Consider the following 23,762-nt stretch of genomic DNA (forward strand, 5'->3'; position numbering starts at 1 on the left):
CAGTTTTGATCTGTGCTCGCCGCTGGAGCACCCTGAGCTGGCTGGTTTCGGGGCTAAGCCACCCTGTAGAGGTGGTGAAGAGGGGGGAAACTGCCAGAAGGGTCGAGGATAGCCGCATCTCTCCTCCCCAGCTGGCCATTACTCCCTTTCCCGAAGGCAGTTGCAGTGGTGGTCAGAAATGGACACCTCAAAGAAGAACTCAACTGGAAAAGAATGTGCAGGAGGAAGATAAGAAGAGAAAGTTTTGGCTGACTGGGTCGAACTGAAAAAGCAACAATATAAGGTACCCTGGAATTTGAATTATAAAGGACATTGTTCCCAAAGAAGACTTTGAAGCAGCGAAAAAGAGAGGGAAGGGAAAGGATTTGTTTTTTTTTCTTTTCTTCCCTATATTGACAACTAAGAGATTTAAGCAAGAAATTGGCAAAAATCCACTTTGACATTAACAGGTATTTAAGCTGAAAATAAAATGTCAAAGGGATAATAAAGATTTCTGGATTCTCAAAAACTTTTAAAAGAAGGAAAAAAACAAAAGGGTGGGATTTGGAAAAATGGAAGAGACCACCTGGAAGTGAAAGGAATTAACAGTGAAACTTTAACAAGATTCCTAAAAGAGACATTTTAACTGAAACTTTGTAACAAGATAAGAGAACCCCAGGAAGAGAAAGTGGAAAAAAGAAGCAAGAAGAAACAGCTTTGGATTATTTGGATTACTTGTTGATTTTTGGATTTTTGGCTATTGGATCTAAAGGACTAAAATTAATCGGGTGGTTGTTTAAAAGTTTTTAAAATGGTACCACTCTTGGAAGAATTGAGAATGGAACTTAACAAAACAGAAAGAAGATGCACAAGAAGGAAGATGTTCTTTTGGCTTCGTATTTCAATTTTTGGAAATGGAGATCCTGAACTATGAGAAACAACAAGAAATGCCTGTAGAATAAGAAGGGCGGGACAAAGAAGAAGCCATCTTCAATGACCAAGTATTTCTATGTGGAGAAAAGAAAAGAAAGGGGGGAAAGAGAGTGGAAAATTTAAGATCGGAAAAAACAACCCCCCAAAAAATAGTTTGAAAAGTAATTACAACATTAAGAAGAAACAGAAGAGAGGATTACAGAAAAGAGAATCAGAATTAGAGAGAATAGGGGTCAAAAAAGGAAGGGAGAAGAAGAGGGGGGAAAGGGGGAAGGAAAAGAAATGAAAAAGGACAGAAACAGGACATAGAGAAACAGGGAAAATGTACAAGGATTAAGGGTATAAGCCTATTTAGAAGACACAGAGATAATGGGTAAAAACTTAATTGAAAAGGGGATTCTGCAAGGGTACATAAGATAGTATTGTTACATTAGAAATAGAAATGAACTTTGAAAATATGAAACAAGTGTGATTAAAATGATAGATAAAATACTCATTGTAATGGAATGGAATGTTTAATAAATAAATGAAATAAAGAGAATCTTCTTCTTCTTTTTCTTCAGCGTTTGTCTCGCGCTCTGGCGAGGTCCGCTAATGTCCTTGAGTACTGCTTCCACACCTCTCTGTCTGCCACGTATGTCGGGTCTGCCTTCGCGATCTCTAGATCGGCCTTGATCGTGTCCATCCAGCGTTGCTTAGGTCTACCACGCGGTCTCGCTCCTCCGACAATCACCTTCATCCAGATTTGATGATGGATTCTTCCTTGGCGCGACTCACATGGCCGAACCATCGTAGCCAGGACTGCCTCATGACCGTGGGGATGGGCACGACGTTGAACCGTCTGCGCACTTCTTCATTCCTGACGCGATCGAGTAGGGTGAGGCCTACCGACCATCGGAGCATTCGCATCTCCATTGTCTGGAGTCTGCTTTCGACTTCTTTGGTCGCCGGCCAGCACTCTGCGCCGTATATGGCCACGGGCGCACCACAGAGTTATAGATTTTCGCCTTCAGGCGCATCGGCATCTTCTTGTCACAGAGGACGCCCGTGACGGACTTCCATTTGCCCCACGCTGCGTTGATCCTGGCTGCCACCTCAGTTTGTAGTAGGCCTTCTTCCCCAAGAGTAGTTCCCAGGTACTTGAAGGTGGAGGCGCGCGGTAGCTCCTGCCCGTTCACGTGGATGGAGCCTGTCGTTTCGTTGTCAGTGGTCAGGTATTCGGACTTCTTTAGGTTCAACCGGAGCCCGAACTGCTCGAGGCGGTCGTGCCACTGTTGGACTAGGTGCTCGAGTTCAGCCTTGCGCAGGTTGGCCAGGAACACATCATCGGCGTAGAGCAGCGTCCATGGGGCGGGCGTGTGCAGGTCGTGTGTAATTGTGTCCATCACCAGAATGAACAGCAGTGGTGAGAGAGCAGAGCCCTGGTGTACGCCGACGGTGATATTGAACTCCTCTGATATCCCAGCTGCCGCTTTACACGGCTTTTGTGACATCTGTATAGGAGTTGGACCCATTGTACGAGTAGCTCGGGCACGCCGTGATCTCGCAGTGCGTACCAGATGAGATCGCGGGACTCGGTCGAAGGCCTTTTCCAAGTCCAAGAAGGCGGTGTGGAGCGGGATTTTCTTCTCTCTGTGAGCCTCCATCAGCATCCGCACACCGAAGATGGCATCGGTGGTGCCGCAGTTCTTGATGAATCCGGCCTGGTTGAGCTGATGTCGACGATGTCCCGAATGCGCTTATCGAGGACGCGTTCGAAGATCTTCATAGTGTGTGACAGTAACCTGACCGGTCTGTAGTTGGAGCAGTCCGCTGGGCTGCCCTTTCCCTTCCAGATCGGAACAGTGGTGCTGCGGTACCAGTCGTGTGGCACTATTCCCGTGGAGACGATGTTGTTGAACAGCTCGCACAGCCACAATGCCGAGCCCGGTAGTGCCTTTTTCCAGAAGTCGGCAGGGATGTCGTCTGGTCCTGTTGCCTTACCGCTTTTCATGGCCTTGATGGCGTCGGTGACCTCGCTGGCGTGAATGCCTGAGACTGGGCCTTCGACGGGGTCACCTCGCGGGGTTCGTGGGTGTGGGAACTCCTCGGTGGAGATCTTCTCGAAGTATTGCCGCCACCTCTCGGTGGCGTCTCTGGGGTTGACGATCAAATTTCCCCTTTCGTCGTTGATCCCATGAAACTGGTCAATGTCCAGGGTCTTCCTGTGTCTGCTTTTGGCTAGGCGGTAGATCTCATTCTCGCCTTCTCGCGTGTTCAGCTTCTCGTAGATGTCGTCGTAGTGGGAGCTTCTGGCTGTCGCTACTGCTTTCTTGGCTGCCTTTTTGGCCGCCTTGTACTCGCAGAGCTTCTCGCTGGTCTTGTCCTGAAGAAAGGCCTTGTAGAGCCGTTTCTTCAGGTGCACGGCATCTTGTACTTCCGGTGTCCAGAGCCATGTATCTCGTTCGATGCATCTCCATCCTGGCTTGGTACAACCAAGCTGTTGGCAGCCGGCAGTGTGAACAGTGCTCTTCAGCATGGACCACGCTTCCTGTGGCCCATCGACCATCTGCAGGAACTGCTCCGGTTTGATGAGGGGTCCCGCCATCTTCTTCTGAATGAAATAAAGAGAATGGGAGAATGAAATTAGGAAAGGAGGGGAACATTTTAATTATTATAAATGTGTTATAAAAATTTAAGTGAAGAGGAATATGAAAGATACATGAAAAAATTATGGAAATATTATAAGTGTTCCTAGAAGTATGACACCCTATTGAAAAGAAATGTTAAAAATGTCAAAGACTGTAACTAACATTAATGATAGAGCTGAATTGGAATAGAATAAGTATTTTATTTATTATTGTTTTGTGTGTGTGTGTGTGTGTGTGTTTCTGAGGTTTTCGCGGGTATTTGTATGTGGATCTTTGGTTATTCGGGTTTTCTCCTGTGTAAAATTGGAAGTATCTAGGCGACGTTTCGATGAAGTCTCATTCATCATCTTCAGGCTTGTGTCTTCGGCTTTGTGCTTCTCAGAGTATTGTGAGTTTGCAGCTGCTTCTTCCTTTTAACTGCTAGTGGGGGTGTGACTTGATTGGGTGGGGGCTTGGCTGTGTTCTGATTGGGTGGGGGTGTGTTCTCATTGGTTGGGGTTTGGCTGTGTTCTGATTGGGTGGGGGTTGGCCGTGTTCTGATTGGCTGGAGATCATATTTTTCTGTTCAGGTGGGGGCTTGGTTGTGCTCAGGTTAGTCTTAGTTGCCGGGAGATTTGAGCTGGTGAGCTGTGATCCTGTTGTTTGGCTTCGCGTTCGTGGTCGTGCCACATCTTCATGGTGGGAGTCAGTTCGCTTCATGTATGGGTCAGAGGGGTTTGAAGTAGGTGCGGTATGGCTTCTGGTCTGTGGTTGTGTCTCATCTTCTGTGTGCGTGTGAGTCTGCTTTCTATGTGGAAGTGTGGTGGTAGCATCTTGTGTGGCCTTCATGGGTGTGGGTCTGATGTCATTCTCCATGTTAGGTACTCATTTATTCATGAGGATGGGTTTCCAAATGGCTGGTAGGTGAGAGGTATCATCTGTTTTATTCATGCTGTGTGGGTGTTTTTCTATCTCTATGGCTTCTCTGATTATTCTGTTATTGAAGTGTTCGGTTTTGGCGATAGTTCTGGTATTTTCAAAATCAATCTCATGTCCTGTGGCTTTGAGGTGTTGGACCAGGGAAGAGGTTGGTTCTTCTTTTTTGATTGAGTTCTTGTGTTCTTCAATGTGTACACTTATTCTTCTGTTAGTTTGTCTGATGTATGTGGTGGGCCAGGCGGTGCAAGGGATTTCGTATACTCCTTGGTTTTCTAACTCGATTTTGCCTTTAGGTTTTCTTAGGATGGTGGATATTTTTCTGTTTGTGCAGAATGCTGTTTAAATGTTTTGTTTTTGGAGGATCTTGCTCATTTTGTCTGTAGTGCCTTTTATATATGGGAGGAGGGCTTTGCCGTTCTCTGGTTCTCTGTCTTGGATTTTGGTTGGGGTTTCTTTTTGGATTAGGTGGGTAATCTTCTTTCTTTGGAATCCATTGGCTGTTAGTATGTTAGTGAGAGTGTGTAGTTTGTTTTTTAGGTGTTGTTCATCGGCTAAGCATTTTGTTCTGGAGATGAGTGTCTGGGCTACGGAATTGATCTGTGCTGGGTGGTGGTGTGAGAGTGCGTGTAGATAGCGGTTTGTATGTGTTTTCTTCTGGTAGATGGTGTGTCCTAGTGAGCCATTGGATTTTTTGTATATTAAGACATCTAGGAATGGAAGTTGATTGTTAGCTTCTGTTTCCATGGTGAATTGTATTTTGGGGTGTAGGCTGTTGAGGTGTGTGAGGAAGTTGTTCAGTTTTTCTTTCCTGTGTGGCCAGATTATGAAGGTGTCATCTACGTATCTGAGCCAGAGTTTGGGTTTGTGATCATATTTTTCTAGAGCTTGTTTTTCAAAGTGTTCCATGTAGAGGTTTGCGATGACAGGTGAGAGGGGTGATCCCATGGGTGCTCCTTCTATTTGTTTGCATTTTTGTCAATTGTAGGTGAAGTATGTATTGGATAGGCAGTGGTTGGTCAGATCTAGGATGTGCTTGGGGCGGTGTATTTGTTTTGGATGGCTGTCAAGGCTTCTTTTATTGGCACTTGGGTGAAGAGGGATATGACATCGAAGCTCACTAGTAGGTCGCTGGGTTGTAAGTTTTGTTTCTTTATGATCTCAATGAACTGGAATGAGTTTCTTATGTGTGATTTGATGGATTTTGCATAGGGCTGTAGTTGTTTGGCAAGAAATTTGGCTAGGTTTTGTAGAGGTGAGCCTATGGAGCTGACTATTGGTCTAAGTGGGGTTCCTTCTTTATGTATCTTGGGGAGACCATAAAGCTTATGGCATCTGGATGATTTCTCTCTGGGTATGATTCTTTGCTGGATTTCTTCACTGATGGGGGAGGCTTTTATTTTGGATCTGGTGTCTTTTTCTAGGTAGGTGGTGGGGTCTGTGTTTAGGGGTTTGTATGTGGGGTCTAGGAGTAGGTTGGTTAACTTGGTTTGGTAGTCAGATGTGTTCATAACCACTGTCGCGTTGCCCTTGTCTGCTGGTAGGATTATTATGCTGGTGTCTTCTTTCAGGTTAAGTAGTGCAGTTTGTTCTTCTTTGGATAAATTGCTTTTGGGTGGTTTGCTAGTGCAAAGGATGTTGGTGATTTCGAGTCTGATTCTATTAGCATCATCAGGGTTGGTTTTGGTCAGGCTGGTTTCAACTCCGCATATGATGGTTTCTGTGGGGATGTGTTTGGGAGCGACAGCAAAGTTGAATCCTTTCAAAGAACATTGGTTTCGCTTGGTGAGGATCTTGTCTGAGATGTTGTGCACTGTTTGTTTCATGTGGCTGTGAGGGGGAGGAGTTTGTTTCTGGCATTGTTGTAGTTTTCTGAGTTTGTTGGTGTGTGTGTCTGTCTTGAGGGTGGTCTGTGTTTCGGCTCTCCAGACAGCGAGTTGTTTGGATTTGTCCCAAAGTAAGGGGTGAATCTTGTTGCTGAGTCTGAGGTGAAGTGTGAGGAGATCTTTGTTGATTTGGTCTAGGAGGAATCTTTTTGTGTGAAGTTCATTTCTAATTAGGGCCAATTCTGTTCTTTTTAGGATGTGTTTGGTGGCTGCTGTGTTGGTGTAGAAGCAGCTGCAAGCGCACATTACTCTGAGAAGCACAAAGCCGAAGACACAAGCCTGAAGATGATGAATGAGACTTCATCGAAACGTCGCCTAGATACTTCCAATTTTACGCAGGAGAAAACCCGAATAACCAAAGATCCACATACAAATACCTGTGAAAACCTCAGAAAACAAATATTGCACCTCTACGAAGAGGAAACCCACCATCTGACCAGGACTTATGTGACCTCACATTCCTATGCAACAGCCAAGATCAAAATTTAATCCCCATAAGCTTCCAATTGAAATTCCACGCCAGCACAGAAGCCACCAAACGCATCCTAAAAAGAACAGAATTGGCCCTAATTAGAAATGAACTTCACACAAAAAGATTCCTCCAAATTAGAAAACCACCCACACAGAAGATGAGACACGACCACGGACCAGAAGCCATACTGCAACTGCATCACTACCCACTTCAAACCCCTCCGACCCATACCTGAAGCGAACTGACACCAACATGAAGATGTAACACGACCATGGGGTGGGACCTGGCATCATGACAAGACGGCATGTGATCTTGGAGGTCTGAGATCGCTGCCTTTATCTTTGCTCCTGGATGGTCCTATCAGATGTAAACCATCCCGAAGAGATGGTGAAAGTGAAGAGCACATCCTATCGATCCCAGGGATACCGCAAAGTCCCTGGTAGATCCAGGAGAAGCTCTTCTTGCCAGCGGCAATGAGGCAGCCATTAAAGCTGCTGAAGTTGGGACAGCTCCGATATGAAAGAGAACAGAAAGAGAGAGTGTGCTGGTTTGGTGAGAACTTTTTCTTTATTCTAAGATCTGAAAGTGTTAGGGATATACACCCTAGCAGAACCTGCATGGCAGTCAGGCAGGCAGGCAAATATGTGAGATAAACGTTGTTGTAGTTTACACTCAGTAAAACAGATACACCATGCTAGTTAAATAGTTTATTCCAGTAAGATTTATAGCATAGTCAAACAGTCCATATATCATACACTAGTTCAGTCCGTCCAGGGATTAATCAGTTGCAAAGTCCAGTGTCAAAAAAGAGGTCAGTAAACTTACAAATATCAGTCCAGTAATAATATCTCTTCGCAGTAGAGATATGAAGAAGTAAAACCCCCTTTTCTTCCTTCAGCAACAGCAGGGAACACACAGTTATCAAATCATCAATCCATCATTGTCTGCAAGCAATCCAGTAAGCTAGCAATCAATCAAGTTCTCTTGCTCCCTCTTATGGCGATTTACAGCCGCACCCAAAATTACATGCTTTGCAGTTAAAGTGACATACACTTAAATTCACTATCATAGTCTATATATATTATTTTACCCAAACTACGTTAGGTAACCTATGTTATTCCTAACATACTCCCCTTTTGGGTAATATATATATATATATATTTAAAACCTTAAACCATAGTTATCACAACTTTCTTTGTGTTTGACTGAACCTTGGGCTTTTGTAAACTGATCAGCAATATTTTCTTCAGTCATACAATATTCCAATCTTATCAAACCATTTTTTACAGATTGTCTTACATTCAGATATCTAAGATCTGTATGCTTAGATCTCGTTTTCACAGCAATATTTGTAGCCAACCGTATGGCTGCTTGATTGTCCTCATAAACTACAATGGAATCATTAACAGCTATTCCCATATCTAATAACAACTGTTTATACAGAATTAAATCAGTACATAATAAAGATAGACATGAAAATTCTGCTTCCATTGTGGACATACTTATGTGTTGCTGTCTAATTGACCTCCAACCAATCAGTGCTTTTCCTAATAGTATGGTCCGTACCTGAAGTTGATTTCCTAGTGTTTATGTCTGTTGCAAAATTTGCATCAGCATATGCACTTAAAATCAGATCATCTTTTGGCTCCAAATACAATGCATACTGCATTGTCCTTTTAAGATATCTTAATATACGTTTTGCTGCTTGCCAGTGTTGTTCAGTGGGTTCAGCATTAAATCTTGCCAATTGATTAACGCCATATGCAATATCTGGCCTTGACCAATTACTAATGTATGATAAACTACCAATTAGTGATTGATAAATAGTCTTATCGAATTTTTGACTTTTAGCATCAGTGTGGCCAAATTCCTGACTCATTGGAGTTTTAGCCGGCTTACAAAGTTCCATCTTGTATGTTTTTAGTAATTGATAAATCTTATCCTCTTGAGATATCTTATAGCTATTTTTGGTTTTATTTATTGTCAATCCTAGATACTGTTTTATCTCTCCTAATTGCTTTAATTTTATCCTCTTACCTAATAATGATATTATTTCAGTAGCTTCATTATTAGTTTTTGTAATTAAAGCAATTTTATCTGTAAACAACAATAATAATGACACTATTCCATTCTTCTCTCTCTTAAATACACATGGATCAGCTAAACCTGCTTTAAACCCTATATTGTTTAACTCCTTAACAATATATTGGTTCCATTCGTAACCAGATTGTTTTAATCCATAGAGACTCTTTTAAGCTTCCAACAGTCATTATTAGTTTTATCATCCTTAATTCCTACAGGGTTCTTTAGGTATATAGTGTGCTGCAATGGTGCATGCAGATAAGGCAGTTTCTACATCTAAGTGATTTATAATATAGTTCTTCTTAGCTGCCCACACTAAAGCTGCTCTCAAGGTTGTTGCTTTTAGACTTGGTGCAAATACTTCATCATAATCACATGCAGTTTGATTAAATCCTTGAGCTACCAACCTAGCCTTTTGGGTAACAGTCCCATTTTCACCTGTTTTTAATTTAAATATCCATTTACAACCAATGGACTTTTCACCTGGAGGTAATTTTACATTTTCATAAACTTCCATTTGTTTTAATGAATTTAATTCTTTCTCCATTGCTCTATGCCAATTTTCTTGTTCCTTTGTTGGATACATTCTAAGTTCTTCAACAGTAGTTGGAACTTTATTAACTTTGCAAACTACACTTGCTTGGTACCTGTCAGGTGGTCTGGTTTCACGTGTTGATCGTCTAGGTATTACAGGGCTTACAGGTGGACTTTCATGTACTACCTGTTCCTGGTTATCTATTTTTTCCTGTTCACCTATTTCTTCCTCTTCTGGTCCTATGTGCTCTTCCTGTACTTCCTCTTTAATTGTACTCTTCTTATTACTGATATGTGATTTGGTCTTTTGTAGGCTTTTATGATTACTTCCTTACTTGAATCTTGCTCCAGTTTTTCCCATCCTACATGTTCTAGGAATTGTGCACTAGCACTACAGTAAACTCTAGGTGTACCTTTTTCCCAGAATCTGTGATTTGTGATTAGATTCATAACCTACAAAGAATAACTTTTTAGCCCTATGCTGCCCCTTAGTTGTGTAGGAATATGCACCCATGCTGGTGCTCCAAATGTGTGTATGTAGCTTAGGTCAGGTTTTCTACCATGCCACCATGTGAATGGTAATTCACCTGTTGTTGAGTTAACAACATTATTCAATATATGATTACCACACATTATTGCTTCTCCCCACAAAGTTTCAGGTAATCCTGAATCCGAAAACATAGTACGAGCCATTGCCTGTATTGTTTGGCCTCGTCTTTCTATAAAGGAATTATGTTTATTTATTTTTTATTTATTTATTTATTTGATTTGTCAATTGTTTACAAGATAATAAGTATAAGTGTATACATAGTTGTGAATACATGAGATGGGTATATATAAGAAAAATAAAAGAATAGAGAAACAATAGGACAGGGACGGTAGGCACGTTGGTGCGCTTATGCACGCCCCTACAGACCTCTTAGGAAAGGGGTGAGGTCAATGGTAGACAGTCTAAGGTTAAAGTTTTTGGGGTTTGGGGAAGATACTACAGAGTCGGGTAGAGTATTCCAGACATTGACTACTCTATTGCTGAAGTCGTATTTCCTGCAATCAAGTTTGGTGCGGTTTATTTGAGTTTGTATCTATTGTGTGCTCTTGTGTTGTTATGGTTGAAGCTGAAGTATTCATTGACAGGTAGGACATTGCAATGTATGATTTTATATACCATGCTTAAGTCAGACCGAAGACGGCGTAATTCAAGGTTTTCTAGTTCTAGAATTTCAAGTCTGGTGGCATAAGGTATTCTACAACGAGTATAAGAGTGGAGAACTCTTCTTGTGAAATATTTCTGGACTTTCTCAATTGTGCTAATATCAGATACGTAATGAGGGTTCCAGACTGATGAACTGTATTCGAGTATTGGTCTAGCAAATGTTTTGTATGCTCTGGTTAGTAGTGTGATATTGCCAGAGAAAAAGCTACGTAGGATTAGGTTAACAACTCTTAATGCTTTTTTGGCTATGTAGTTGCAGTGGGCTCTAGCACTCAGATCATTAGAGGTGAGTATTCCAAGGTCCTTTACAGAGCTTGGGTCATCAACAAGGTCTTGACTATTCAGCTTGTATTTTATTTTCTGATTTTTTTGCCAATATGTAAGACAGAGCATTTATTTGTTGAGATTTGAAGTTGCCATTTGTTTGACCATTCGGATACATAGTCAAGATCTTTTTGTAGGGTAGCAGTATTGTCTGTGGTATTGAACAGCTTTACATCATCAGCGAAGAGAACGCAATTGCTCTTAATATGATCACAGAGGTCGTTTATGTAGAGTATGAAGAGAGTTGGTCCTAGAACACTGCCCTGAGGGACACCACAATTGACAGGTACTGGATTTGATAGGACTCTCCCGATTTTGACCATTTGTTGTCTGTTTGATAGGAATGCTTCTATCCAGTTATTCAGTTGTCCAGATATACCATAAGATTTTTATTTTTAGGAGTAGTTTGTCGTGTACCACTGAATCAAAGGCTTTACAGAAGTCTGTGTAGATTGCGTCTATTGCTTTGCCCTGGTCGAGTTGTGTCGTCCATATGTTTTTGCAGTGTAAGAGTTGCAGATTACAGGATAGTTCTTTTCTGAAACCAAATTGTTTATTGGAGAGTAGGTTGTTTGTCTCTAAGTGGAGGATGATGGATTGGTTAATAATTGATTCCATGACTTTGCAGGTGACGCAGCATAAGGAGATTGGTCTGTAATTTTCAACTAGGCTTGGGTCTCCCTTTTTGAAGATGGGGATGACTGTGGCTTGTGACCATAGGTTAGGCAAGGAGCTGGTCCTGAAAGATTTTTCAAAGATTATGCTTAGAGGTTTGGCTATGGCAGTGGATAGCTTTTTTAAGAAGTAGGCACATATTCCATCCGGTCCAATAGATAGGGATGGTTTTAGATTGCGTAGTGATTTTTCAACATTGTCTTCTGTGAAATCGATATGTATTAGGTCATTGTTGTTATCTGTGGTACGGTTAGGAAATACTGGGCATTGCTGTTTACAAATACTGAGCCGAAGAATGTGTTAAAGATGTTGGCTTTAATGGTGTCGTCACAGAAGTCTTTACCATCAGGTCCTATCAAGGGAGGGATGGACCTTGAGTCTTTAGTTTGTTGTTTACAAAATTGTAAAAAAGCACGGGTGGAATTGGTGCTTAGAAGGTTTTCCTCTTGTTTAATGTGATAATTGGTGCATTCGGTCTTTATCTGGTGGCATAAATTTTTGTATCGGTTTTTGAAATTGGCAACGTGACCAGATTTGTTTTTCCGCCAGAGTGATCTCTTTTGGATTGAAGTTTCCTTATTGATATGGGTAATCTTCTTTTTGTTTTGTTTTGGGAGTTGTTGTTGGAACATATAGTATGATGACTCTTTGATTTCAAGTAAGAATATGTTGTAATGGTCTTCAACGGTATTGCATCCAGAGAATAGAGATTGCCAATCAAGGGATGAGAGGTCGTTGTCTATAAGATCATAGTTGCCTTTTTTGAAGTTATAATTGGGGATTACATCATTGAGGTGATTTTTGTGTGGACGTATGTTGAGACAAAAGTCAATCATATTGTGGTCACTGCTGGAAAAGGGTTCTTTAGTTTGTATTCCATAAATTAAATTCAAACTATTGCAGAAGATGAGATCGAGGCAGTTGTTTAGTCTAGTGTTGTTGGTTACTAGTTGTTCCAGTCCCAGATTTGTAATAGCATTGTAGAAGGTTGTGTGTATGATTTCAGTTGTACAATTATTTAGGGTCCAGTCGATATGAGGTAGATTGAAATCTCCAAGAAAGATAAAAGGGTATGGGCAGGATGTAGCCCATGTTAGTAATGTATTTAGCTTGTTTACATGTTCGATGTCATAATCAGGTGCTCTGTAACATAGTAAGAATCGAATTGTGATATTTAAGGATAGTTCACAGATGATGGTTTCAGGAAGGGCAAGCTCCTGGGTAACTTGGATATTTTTTTAGATGTAAGGATTTTTTATAGAATATAGCAATACCACCTCCTCGGCGATTTTCACGATCTGATCGGTAAACATGATAGTCTCTTACTGTGGTAATGGAGTCGGGAGAGATGCATTGAGCCATGTTTCACAGACAAATATAATGTCGAAGTTAACGTATTAAGGAGGATGAGAAATTCAGGTATTTTATTCACGAGGCTTCTTGTATTGAGTAGTTTGCATTTAAGTCCGGCAGTAGTTAGAATTGAGGTAGTTGGGGGCGCGCGTGCCTAGTCTTGGGTGATGGTGGATGGGTTGAGGTAGGTTGTGGTTGAGGGTAAAAGTTGAGAATTGGGTTGCGTGGCTTACTTTTGATACAGTCAGCATGGTAGTCAATGTACAGGTCCTTCTCTCCATTGTCTAGACGGTTTTGAGTTCGATGCGGAGTACATGGGAGCGGGCACATTGCTGTATGGTTAGGTCAGGGCGGCAACGGAGGTTCTTGTGGTTGGTGTTGGTTTTGGCGAGTGAGTTTATAGTATAAATGAATTACGTTTGCTTGATTCGCTTTTTGCAAATGACCCTGCACAAGCGTGGGGCCACAGAGCCGTCTCTATTTTTGAGCTCTCGGTCGATGCGGGAAATGTCAAGTATTTCATCAGCGGAGATGTTTGATGCTTGATAATCTCTGATGATGTTTCGGACAGTTGTGATGTCATCATTGACATTGATGTCTTCTAGTCCAAATAAGATGGCGTTTGGACGTTTCCGTTCACGCTCAACAGCTTCTCTGATGAGGATTGGGATATCAATATTTGTCTGGGTTGTGTTTATTTGTGGATTGGGTTTTGGATTGGATTGTGGTTGATGGGTGGAGATGTGGTTTGTAGCTATTTGATGTTCAGGTTTTTGCGTTGTGTCTTTTTTTTCAAGGTTGGTTATTCTTTCTTTTACGGCGTCCAGGGATGCTACTATGGTGTTGAGGATGTTTTAATGGTTTCGATGATTGGGGATGTTTCAATGGTTTCGATGGTATCATCTCTTTCAGACAGATCCAGTTTGGGTATGCATGATTTGCAGAAATATGGATACTCATTGGATGATTCTAGGTATTTAATCATTTGCTCAGGTAATCCCAAGCAGTCATTATGAGTGTATTTTTACACAGAGAACATATGATGGAGTATTTATTATCCTTTAGATTTTTGTAGCATTTAAGGCATGTGCAGGAGTCTTGTGGTTCATTGGTGGGGATTATCTTCTCTTTAGGTTGTGGTTTGACGTAGGATTTACTTTTTGGCATGGTAGTATTGGTAAAATAGTACGTTGATTGAATTAATTAAAGGAACAATTTTGGGTAATCTATATAGCCAATATTACATCAAACAATATCAAACAATCAATTGTAGTAATCTCTCAAGTCACATAATATTCCTGAGCAACAATCAGCCTGATCAATTAATTACTCTAATCACTAATCAATTAATTACACTAATTATTAATCACACTGTTCATTTAAATTCACTAAATCAATGATTTTGCTATTCAATTAAATTACATGAATTTTGATATTTTAATCTAGTCAGTAATCACACTGTTTGCACTAAACACTCTAATCACACTAATCAATTAAAAACAATAAATTAATAAAACCATTAATAAAATATTTTATAGAAATTGATTATCTAATCGTTGATATAGGTGATGAGGTAGAAAAGTTGTAAGTTTTTGAGGTAATGAGGTAGTATTAGGAGTCTGCAAGGAACGGGTTGATTGTTTTACTAGCAGCTGATGAGAGGAATTTATCGCTTTTTGAATAGCAGATCGCTATTACTCTGTAAACAGGAAGTTGTAACACAGTGTTCTCACTCAGCAGTTGAGGGAAAACTCTCAAAGTTGGGGAAAAAGCCACGTTTGGAGCGTTCTCGCTCAGGAGCGATTCACCCGGCCGGCGCTCTCGGGCTTTCCTCCTTCTGGCGCTCCTCGGGCTTTCCTCCTTCTCTCTCCAGAGCGAAGCGGTAGCAGTGGTAGCGGCAGTGGTGTCTCCTCTGAATTTTTCCTCCCTCACTGCCCGTCGTCTCCCCAACCAACCCGGGACAGAAAATTCTAACTTGGATTTACAGCGGATCCCTTGCAAGAACGAGCCTTGCTTTTACGCGGATCCGCCGCTTGGATTCTTCTTTGTCTCGATGCTTCGTCCCGGTTAAAATGGCGTCCCCCCTCCACTCCCGGCCTTTGCCCGCTTGCCTTTGTTCTTGCTTTGTTCCTTTGCGCCTCCGGGCTGTCTCCGGGCTGGCTTGATCTTTATCTTTCACTTCTCCGATCTTTATGGTGCCGGTAGATGCTGCACGCTTAGCGGGAGGGTGGGGGTGGGGGTAGCAGGAACCGTCGCCGGCGATTTCCAGCAAGGATAGATGCCGCCGCCGTCCGGTCAAGCGATATTCCCGCGAGCGGCAAGGCAGGACTCCTGACGGGCGCGCAGCGGGCTAGCCGAGCCGGTGGGCGATCCGCGGGGCTGGTCTCGCGAAGGCGAGCTGCAAACTGCCAGCGCCGGCTCTTGCCGGAGCTTATCTTCGTTGAAATTGAAATTATGTCCTGCGCTTCGCAGCCGCTGCGTCTTCGTTCCAATCTTACAGTTCAATCTTACAGTTGCTGAGGTTGAGAAACCCTTGGCTGAAGACTTCTCAGTTCTCTTAAACTTGGGCAGACTTGACCGGCTTATTCGGGCGGGCGGTCAACCCCTCGCCGTCTCTCTCTCTCTCTCTCTCTCTCTCTCCCGGCTTCCCTACCTTTCCCCCGGGTGTTGTGTGTTATATGTTGTGGCCTATATGGTGCAGACTTTTTATGTTCAACACCTGCCATCTTCAGTCTATTTTGGAATTTATTATTTATAAATTCCGTACCATTATCAGTTACAAGAGTTACTAGTTTTCTTTTAGTTTTTCTTTCAGCAAACTTCAACCAATTAAAGAAATTCTGATATGTTTCCGTTTTACCATATCTAGAATAATGATCCATTATGTTTAATATATAATGATCACCTCCCACACTTGGTTTTTTAGGACCTATAATATCAGCAAATACGACCTCTAGAGGCTCCTTTGTTTTAAATCCATTAATTCTATTTGCTGGTATTACCTTGCTTTTTTCTTGACTGCAAACATTACAGTGCAAATACTTACTGCAAGACTTCAGTTTTATACCTTCAGACAGTTCAACCGTCTTCTTGAGCATTTTAAAATTTATATGCCCTAAATGTCTGTGTAACAAATGTATGCATTCATCATGAGGTTTAACGTTATTATAAACTGTGTTAGCTACCTCTGATGGATTATCATTTAACACATACTATTCACCTTTTAAAGTTGCAGTAACTTTTTTAACTTCTTTTTCTATTATGCACTTTTCTCCCCTAAAGGTAACTACATAACCTAGTTTAACCAAAACTCTAACCGAAAGCAAATTAAACTTAAGTTGTGGTACATATAACATTTTTACATTTTCTTTTATGCAAGAACAATGTGCAATACCTTCACCTTTGCTTTCATTTTCCAGCCATTAGCTAACGATATCTGCTGTGAACTTGTGGACATTTTAACAAATCTTTTCTTATCTTTCATTATGCAGTGCGATGCTCCACTATCTACAACCCATAAATTATTATTCACAGTTTCGTTGCTATACATGGCTAACTCTATGCATTTTTATCCTTTTGATGCCTTTTAGCATTCTGGCTGGCATTGTTGCGTTTTCCTTTCTTGCAGAATCTAGCCAAATGTCCTTTTCCTCCACAATTAAAACATTTTCTAATTGTATAGGCTGTTGTAGATTCTTTATCTTCTTGTGGTTGTTCCTTCTGAGTTGATCCCTTTCAAGCCTTCTCCTGGCTTCTTCAATTAATCTGCCAGTAATGTCAGTTAATGTGAGGTTATCTTTGGCAGTACTTCCAGTGAAGTTACATAGTCGTCATAGCTCTCATCTAATGAAGGCAAAATTATATAAACCTGATGTAGTTCTGTGAAGATAAGTTCTTTTTCATGCAGTTCCTGAAAAATTCTCTTCATAGTGTTTAAATGAGTTAACATGTCTCCATTCTTTTGAAGATGTGTTCTGAACAGCTTCCGTGTAAGATTTATATGTGCTCCTACACTGTCTCGAACATAAATCTTCTTTAAATTCTCCCAACATTTTGCAGCTGTTTCTTCTACATGAATATGGACAAGCTGCTGGTCACAGAGTGTCAGTCCTATTATACAGAGAGCTTGCTCATTCTTCAGTTTATATTCTTTTTTTTTTTTTTTAAAACAAGTTTTATTAAAAGTTTCAACAACAAACAAATCATTACATATTAAATCTTTCCCTATCTTTCTACAATAATTTCCCCAATATTCTCATAAAACACAAACAAACACAAACAAACATAAAAAAAATCTTTTAGTAAAGTACCTTGGCCCCAGTTACCTCTCTTTGCATGGGCTAAAATAATAGCACATATCACTCTTCACATTTCTATCTTATTTAATCCATCTTAATTAAATCATTAAATTTGTATCTTTTGCCCATTCATTTATCTCTCTATCTCTTCTTATAATAAAAAAAATTTCTCCTGAAATCACTAATCAGAGTATGATGCCTTTCTATCCTCCCCTAAGTTAGTAAAATTAACATTCAGCATAACAAATACCCAATTTGGTTCTGCTTGGTACATTCTATCCACCAAAAATGTTTAAATACATTGTATCCTCCTTTCCTTCGATATTTTATTACATTTTAAAAATCAATCATTATTAAAAACTTCAACATTTTAATTTCTTATTAAATCTTAAACCATTCTAATTTACTATTTCAAATATAAATGTTACAATACCATCTTCTGTACCTTAGCAGAATCTTTCTTACAGAAAATTATATTTCATCCTTTGTCTCTAAAAAAATCCCTCTTCTCCCATCCAATTTTAAAGCTTTGAGGCTTTTCTCCGCCTTTCCCCTTTCTTTCTTCCCCACCAAATCTTCCTACCCCCCCTTCTTCTTCTAACCTCTACCTTGCTGGGATCCCTTCTCTGTTGTGTTCCCTTTTCTCTTGTTTGTTATCATTATATTTACTTTGCATCATATTTTTCTCTTTCTCAAATGTTTTTTTAGATCTTAAGTCCTTCATTTTCCTTGCTCTCTTCCTTCCTTCTTCCTTAGATAAGTTTTGGGATTCAATGAAGATGGCGTCTTCGTCTCTTCCTTGTTGTTCTTCTTCCGATTCCATCTGTTCCATTGTCTGTTGGTAATTGACCAGCGCCATTTCTAGAAATAGAAAAGCTTTTTCCATGCCATCTTTGCAGGCTGCTTTTGTTTGCTCATATTCATCCCTCAGGTCTTCAAAAAGGAAAGCCATTATAAATAAATCTTTTCTTTCTTTATTCTCTTTTCTTCTTACACCAACCAAATATTCCGAGAGAAAGGCAAAACAATCCCAAAATCCACAATCCTCAATAAATCCAAGCAAGCCAAAATTCCCCCTTCCTCTTCCAGGGTGGTATCAAACAAATAAAAAAAAAAGAATCCAAGTCTATATTTTAAAGCCTTATTAAGATTGTATTTCTGTCCTCAAGTCTTCAAGGCATCTCCTCCAACAAAATCCAAATTTATATATTTTTTTTATCCTCTCCCTTCCGACTTAATTCCGCGGGAGGGAGAGTAAACTTTCCTTCAGCACCTCAAAATAGCCGCTTTTTTTTTCTCTTGTGGAAGAAATCATCAGAAAACCATCTTTCCAGGAATTAAATTAGATAAATCTCAAAGCCCTGGGTCGACCAAGAAGAACTTTTACTTTCAATAACTTTCTTCTTCCTCCTGCGCATACTTGCCCTGGCTGTCAACTTCTTTGTGGCGGCCATTACGGACCGCCGCTGCACCGTCCTGGTAACAGGGGGTTCTGCCGCCAGGAGGGGGTCTGCAACACCCCAAACCCTTCCTCCGGATCCCCTTACCTTCAGCTACCCCTGCAGGGCAGCCTTGCTCCTCGCACCCGTCCGGTCGGAGCCCCAAAACGGCTAGCGCCGGCAGGATCGCGCAGCCATCGCGAATCCTACCGCCGCCGGGCCGACAAACCGGAAACCTCAGTTTATATTCTTGTATTTTCTGGGCATCATTCTCATCTTCCGGATCCCAAGCATCTACCTCTGGTGGGTTTTGAATTATACTCCACAAACCTTCTCTGCGTAGAAGTAGGATGCATTTCATAGACCATGAAACATAGTTTGTTCCATCAAGTTTGGATATTAGAGACAAACTTTGTAAATTGACTTGTGCCATCTTTTTCTGGATATTAAACTATAATTAATAAAACACAGCTGTCTGTTTACAGTATTGTGTAACTACACAAACTCTCACTTTATATAAGCCTGTTATATCCTGATTAGTCTGACTGTGCAGCCTGGGCCCATAAGCAGTGTTAGGGATATACACCCTAGCAGAACCTGCACGGCACTCAGGCAGGCAGGCAAATATGTGAGATAAACGTTGTTGTAGTTTACACTCAGTAAAACAGATACACCATGCTAGTTAAATAGTTTATTCCAGTAAGATTTATAGCATAGTCAAACAGTCCCATATCATACACTAGTTCAGTCCGTCCGGGATTAATCAGTTGCAAAGTCCAGTGTCGAAAAGAGGTCAGTAAACTTACAAATATCAGTCCAATAATATATCTCTTCGTAGTAGAGATATGAAGAAGTAAAACCTCCTTTTCTTCCTTCAGCAACAGCAGGGAACACACAGTTATCAAATCATCAATCCACCATCGTCTGCAAGAAATCCAGTAAGCTAGCAATCAATCAAGTTCTCTTGCTCCCTCTTATGGCAATTTACAGCCGCACTCCAAAATTACATGCTTTGCAGTTAAAGTGACACACACTTAAATTCACTATCATAGTCTATATATATTATTTTACCCAAACTACGTTAGGTAACCTATGTTATTCCTAACAGAAAGGACACCCTAAGGAAAAGAAAGAATCTGTAAAAGTTTTGACAGAAGTGATTAAGCGGCGATTTTAAACAGGAATGTCAAAGTAATGTTTTTTTCATTGCTGGATTTTCTATACATGATCTTATATTTTGAAACTAGACTGGTTTTTTCTTTTCCATCTATTTTTTCTCCTTTTTGATTTTGTAACATTTTAGGCTAGAGACTCCTTTTAGTTATTTCTTTTTTTTAAATATCTTTTCTTTTTTTAATTAATTCTTATTTTATTTTGCTTGGAAAAGGAGGGGAAAATGAAAGCAAAGAACTTTGAAACACTGCCAACTAGAGGCTTGGAAATATTCTATTTCTCCTGTGACCAGACAAAGCTGAGAAAGAAAGAACTGAGACTTTTTTCAAGGACATTGCTATTTGATAAGATAGAGGGAAGAGCCTGGGAGAGTATTATTGCATGTGCTCTTCTGGGTTTCTATCAACATCTGGAGTCTGGTGTTGAAACGTAGGGGAAAAAAAGGTGATAAGTTTTTGGAGAAGAGAGTTATAAGAACTTTGGATAATTAAACAAAGTGCAGTGTGCTCTTTTTACTTTTTCTAAGTTGTGCCCACCATCACCTCTGTTGTTTGTGTCAACTTTGGAAGTGCTAAACAGAAATATTAGAGATGAAAAGAATATAAAAGGAATGAAAATCAAAAAGGAAGAATGTAAGCTGCAAGCATTTGCAGATGATCTGTTTTTCATCTTAGAAGACCCTCTAGAAACAGCACCAAAATTGATAGAAAAGATAGAGACATATGGAAAGGTGGCTGGTTTGAAAATAAATAAAGATAAGACAAAGATTTTGACAAACAATATGCTATCAAGACAAAAGGAAGAACTGGCAGACCTATTGAAAATTCAGTTCATGAATAAGATCAAGTACTTGGGGATATACTTGACAGCAAGATGTGGTACACTAAAAGAGAATAATTATATCAAACTTAAACAGCAGATAACGCTAGATCTGGCAAAATGGGAAAAATTACAACTGTCACTAATAGGGAGAATTTCAACAATCAAGATGAATATATTACCCAGAATTTTATATTTGTTTCAAACAATTCCAATTAGGCTTGGAAAAGATTACTTTGAAGATTTAAATAAAATTGTGTTGAAATATATATGGCAAGGTAAGAAAGCGAGAATAAAGTTAAATTTTTTGCAAGATGCTAGAATTAGAGGAGGATTTGGTTTGCCTAATTGGGAGTTGTACTATCAAGCTACAAATGATGTGGGTTAAGCAATGGATAACACTAAGAAATACTAGATTGTTGACATTAGAAGGACATGATTTGTTGTTGGGGTGGCATGCTTTTTTATGGTATAAAGAAACTAAAACACAGGGGTATTTTAGAAGACATTATATATGGGAGTCTCTGTGGTTAAACTGGGAGAAGATTAAAAGACAATGTTATTTGAAAATTCCAGTCTGGCTATCGACTATTGAAGCATTTTCTTATCCTATAATATACAAAAAGGAACAGTTAGATATGGTGAAATATTGAATGAAAAGGGTGAACTCAAATCTATACAAAAACTAGAGGAACAAGGTATAAAGATGAATTGGTTTTCATATGCGCAAATACATTCAAGGTATGATAAAGATTCTAAAATGGAAGGTTTCTATGATAAATTGACTGACTTAGATAAGATTTTGACAGGTACTGATGAAAAGGTGATTAAAAAATTGTATGGATATTTATTAGAAATTAAATTAGAAGAAGAACAAGTTAAAGAAACTATGATTGCTTGGGGGAATAATTTTGGATATGTGATTGATCCTAGAGAAATGGCAAAAATTGTGGTCTCAAATTATAAAATGACAATGTCAACAGTATATAAAGAAAATTTGTATAAGATGTTTTACAGGTGACAATTCCCCGACAAGAATAGCAAGAATGTTCAAGAATAAATCCAAAAATGTTGGAAATGTCATGAGACACCTGGCTCATATTACCATATGTGGTGGACTTGTGCGGATGCTAAAAATACTGGACTAAAATCCACATGTGGTTGGAAAAATGACAAAAAAACATATAGACTTGAAACCAGAGATATTTTTATTGGGAATATTACCTGAAATATATAGTAAAGACTTGAAATATCTGATTGTAAATGTATTAACAGCAGCTAGGATTGTATTTGCCAAAAACTGGAAAAATGAGAAAACACCATCACAGGAGGAAATCATTAAGAAAATATTGGAATGTGCTGAAATGAGTAGATTGACATTTGAAATTAGAGAACAAGAGGATAAACAATTTTATAAAATTTGGGATCTATTCTATCAATGGTTAGACAATAAAATACAGTAATGAAATATGTAGACTTTTAGAAAATAATAAATATATAAAGATGTACTTCTTATTATATCTACAAAATGATTTTAGGATAGATTTGGGATGATAATATGAACTGCTATAAAATAAATTAAGTAAATTATGGTTATCTTGTAAAACATGAATGAATAAAAGTAGTCAAATGATTGATTAATAATGATACTAAGGTATTTAATTTTTGATTGAAAATACGAGATTATATGCAATGTAATTGTAATTGAAGACTACGAAATGGAAGCACAAAACAATTTGTAAACCAACCGGCACACTGTATGTATACATATGGAAGATGGCTTGATGTTTTTATGTTCTGTATGTTTCTGTTTGTTATTAAAAACCAATAAAACTTTTTTTAAAAAGATGTAGCACGACCACGAAACCAAACAATAGGATCACAGCTCACCAGCTCAAATCCCCCGGCAACTAAGACTAACCTGAGCACAATCAAGCCCCCACCCAAAACAGAACACCCCCAGCCAATCAGAACACAGCCAAGCCCCCACCCAATCAAGTCAGACCCCAATAGCAGTTAAAAGGAAGAAACAGCTGCAAGCGCACATTACTTCCGAGAAGCACAAAGCCGAAGACACAAGCCTGAAGATGATGAATGAGACTTCATTGAAACATCACCAAGATACTTCCAATTTTACGTGGGAGAAAACCCGAATAACCAAAGATACACACACACACACACACACACACACACACACACACACACACACGTATGTATATGTATATTCTCTTTAAGAACTTAGTACGTATTTTAAGAATGTACCAAGCAGAATTTGACTGGAAGTTATGTGTTATATTGAATGTTATAATTGTAAAGGCATAAATTGAAGTTTAAATAAGAGTTGAATGGATAAAAATTAAAAGATACAAAGGTGACATACTCCAATTAGTAACTACGGGGAAAAAATTTGTTTAATGAGAAAAGAAAATATTAAATTGAAACAGGACAGACAAAAGTATAAATATAATGACTAGAAAGGTATTGAAACTTAGAAAAAGATATATATAATTGAATTTAGAAAGGAATGAGATAATTAAAAGTAAGACTGAGAAAACTAAGGGGAAAAATTATTGAGAAAATGTTAAAATAGTAATAAGATATGGAATAGAACACAAAGATGAATATTAATTTGAATTTGTGTCTGTATGGAGAAGTGATAACCTGGGTCCATGCTATTCTCAAAAAAAAGAATTTTTACTTGTATTATGTTTTGTGAAAACCAAGATCAAATTTTTATAAAATAAAAAATGATGTAATCACGTTAGTTCTCCTTATCAATCCATTTTTTTTGCAGCTAGTTCCACAGTAACAACATTTCTCCAGACAATTTCTTTTTCTTCTGCATCTTAAAATATTCTTCTTCATTCACTGATAGGCATTGCCTTTATCACTGTGTAATGATCCTTGTGAGAGAGGATACAGCAAGGAAAAGTTAGAAGGGGAATCATTTTGCTGCTATGCTTGCCGTCCATGTCCAGAAGGGAAAATATCAGAACAGAATGGTAGGAAATTTCCAAATACAGTATAAAGGAGGGTA

The 23,762-nt window shown here is 39.4% G+C and overlaps 1 pseudogene; it reads left to right on the forward strand.

Moving 5' to 3' along the window:
* The window catches only part of LOC113427830 (vomeronasal type-2 receptor 26-like), a 49,078-nt pseudogene that overhangs the window by 15,875 nt on the left and 9,441 nt on the right, over window positions 1-23,762 (forward strand).

The sequence above is a fragment of the Notechis scutatus genome, chromosome Z, assembly GCF_049901735.1.
Source record: "Notechis scutatus isolate UNSWTSFEM ecotype Mainland chromosome Z, rNotScu1.2, whole genome shotgun sequence".
Lineage (NCBI taxonomy): Eukaryota > Metazoa > Chordata > Lepidosauria > Squamata > Elapidae > Notechis > Notechis scutatus.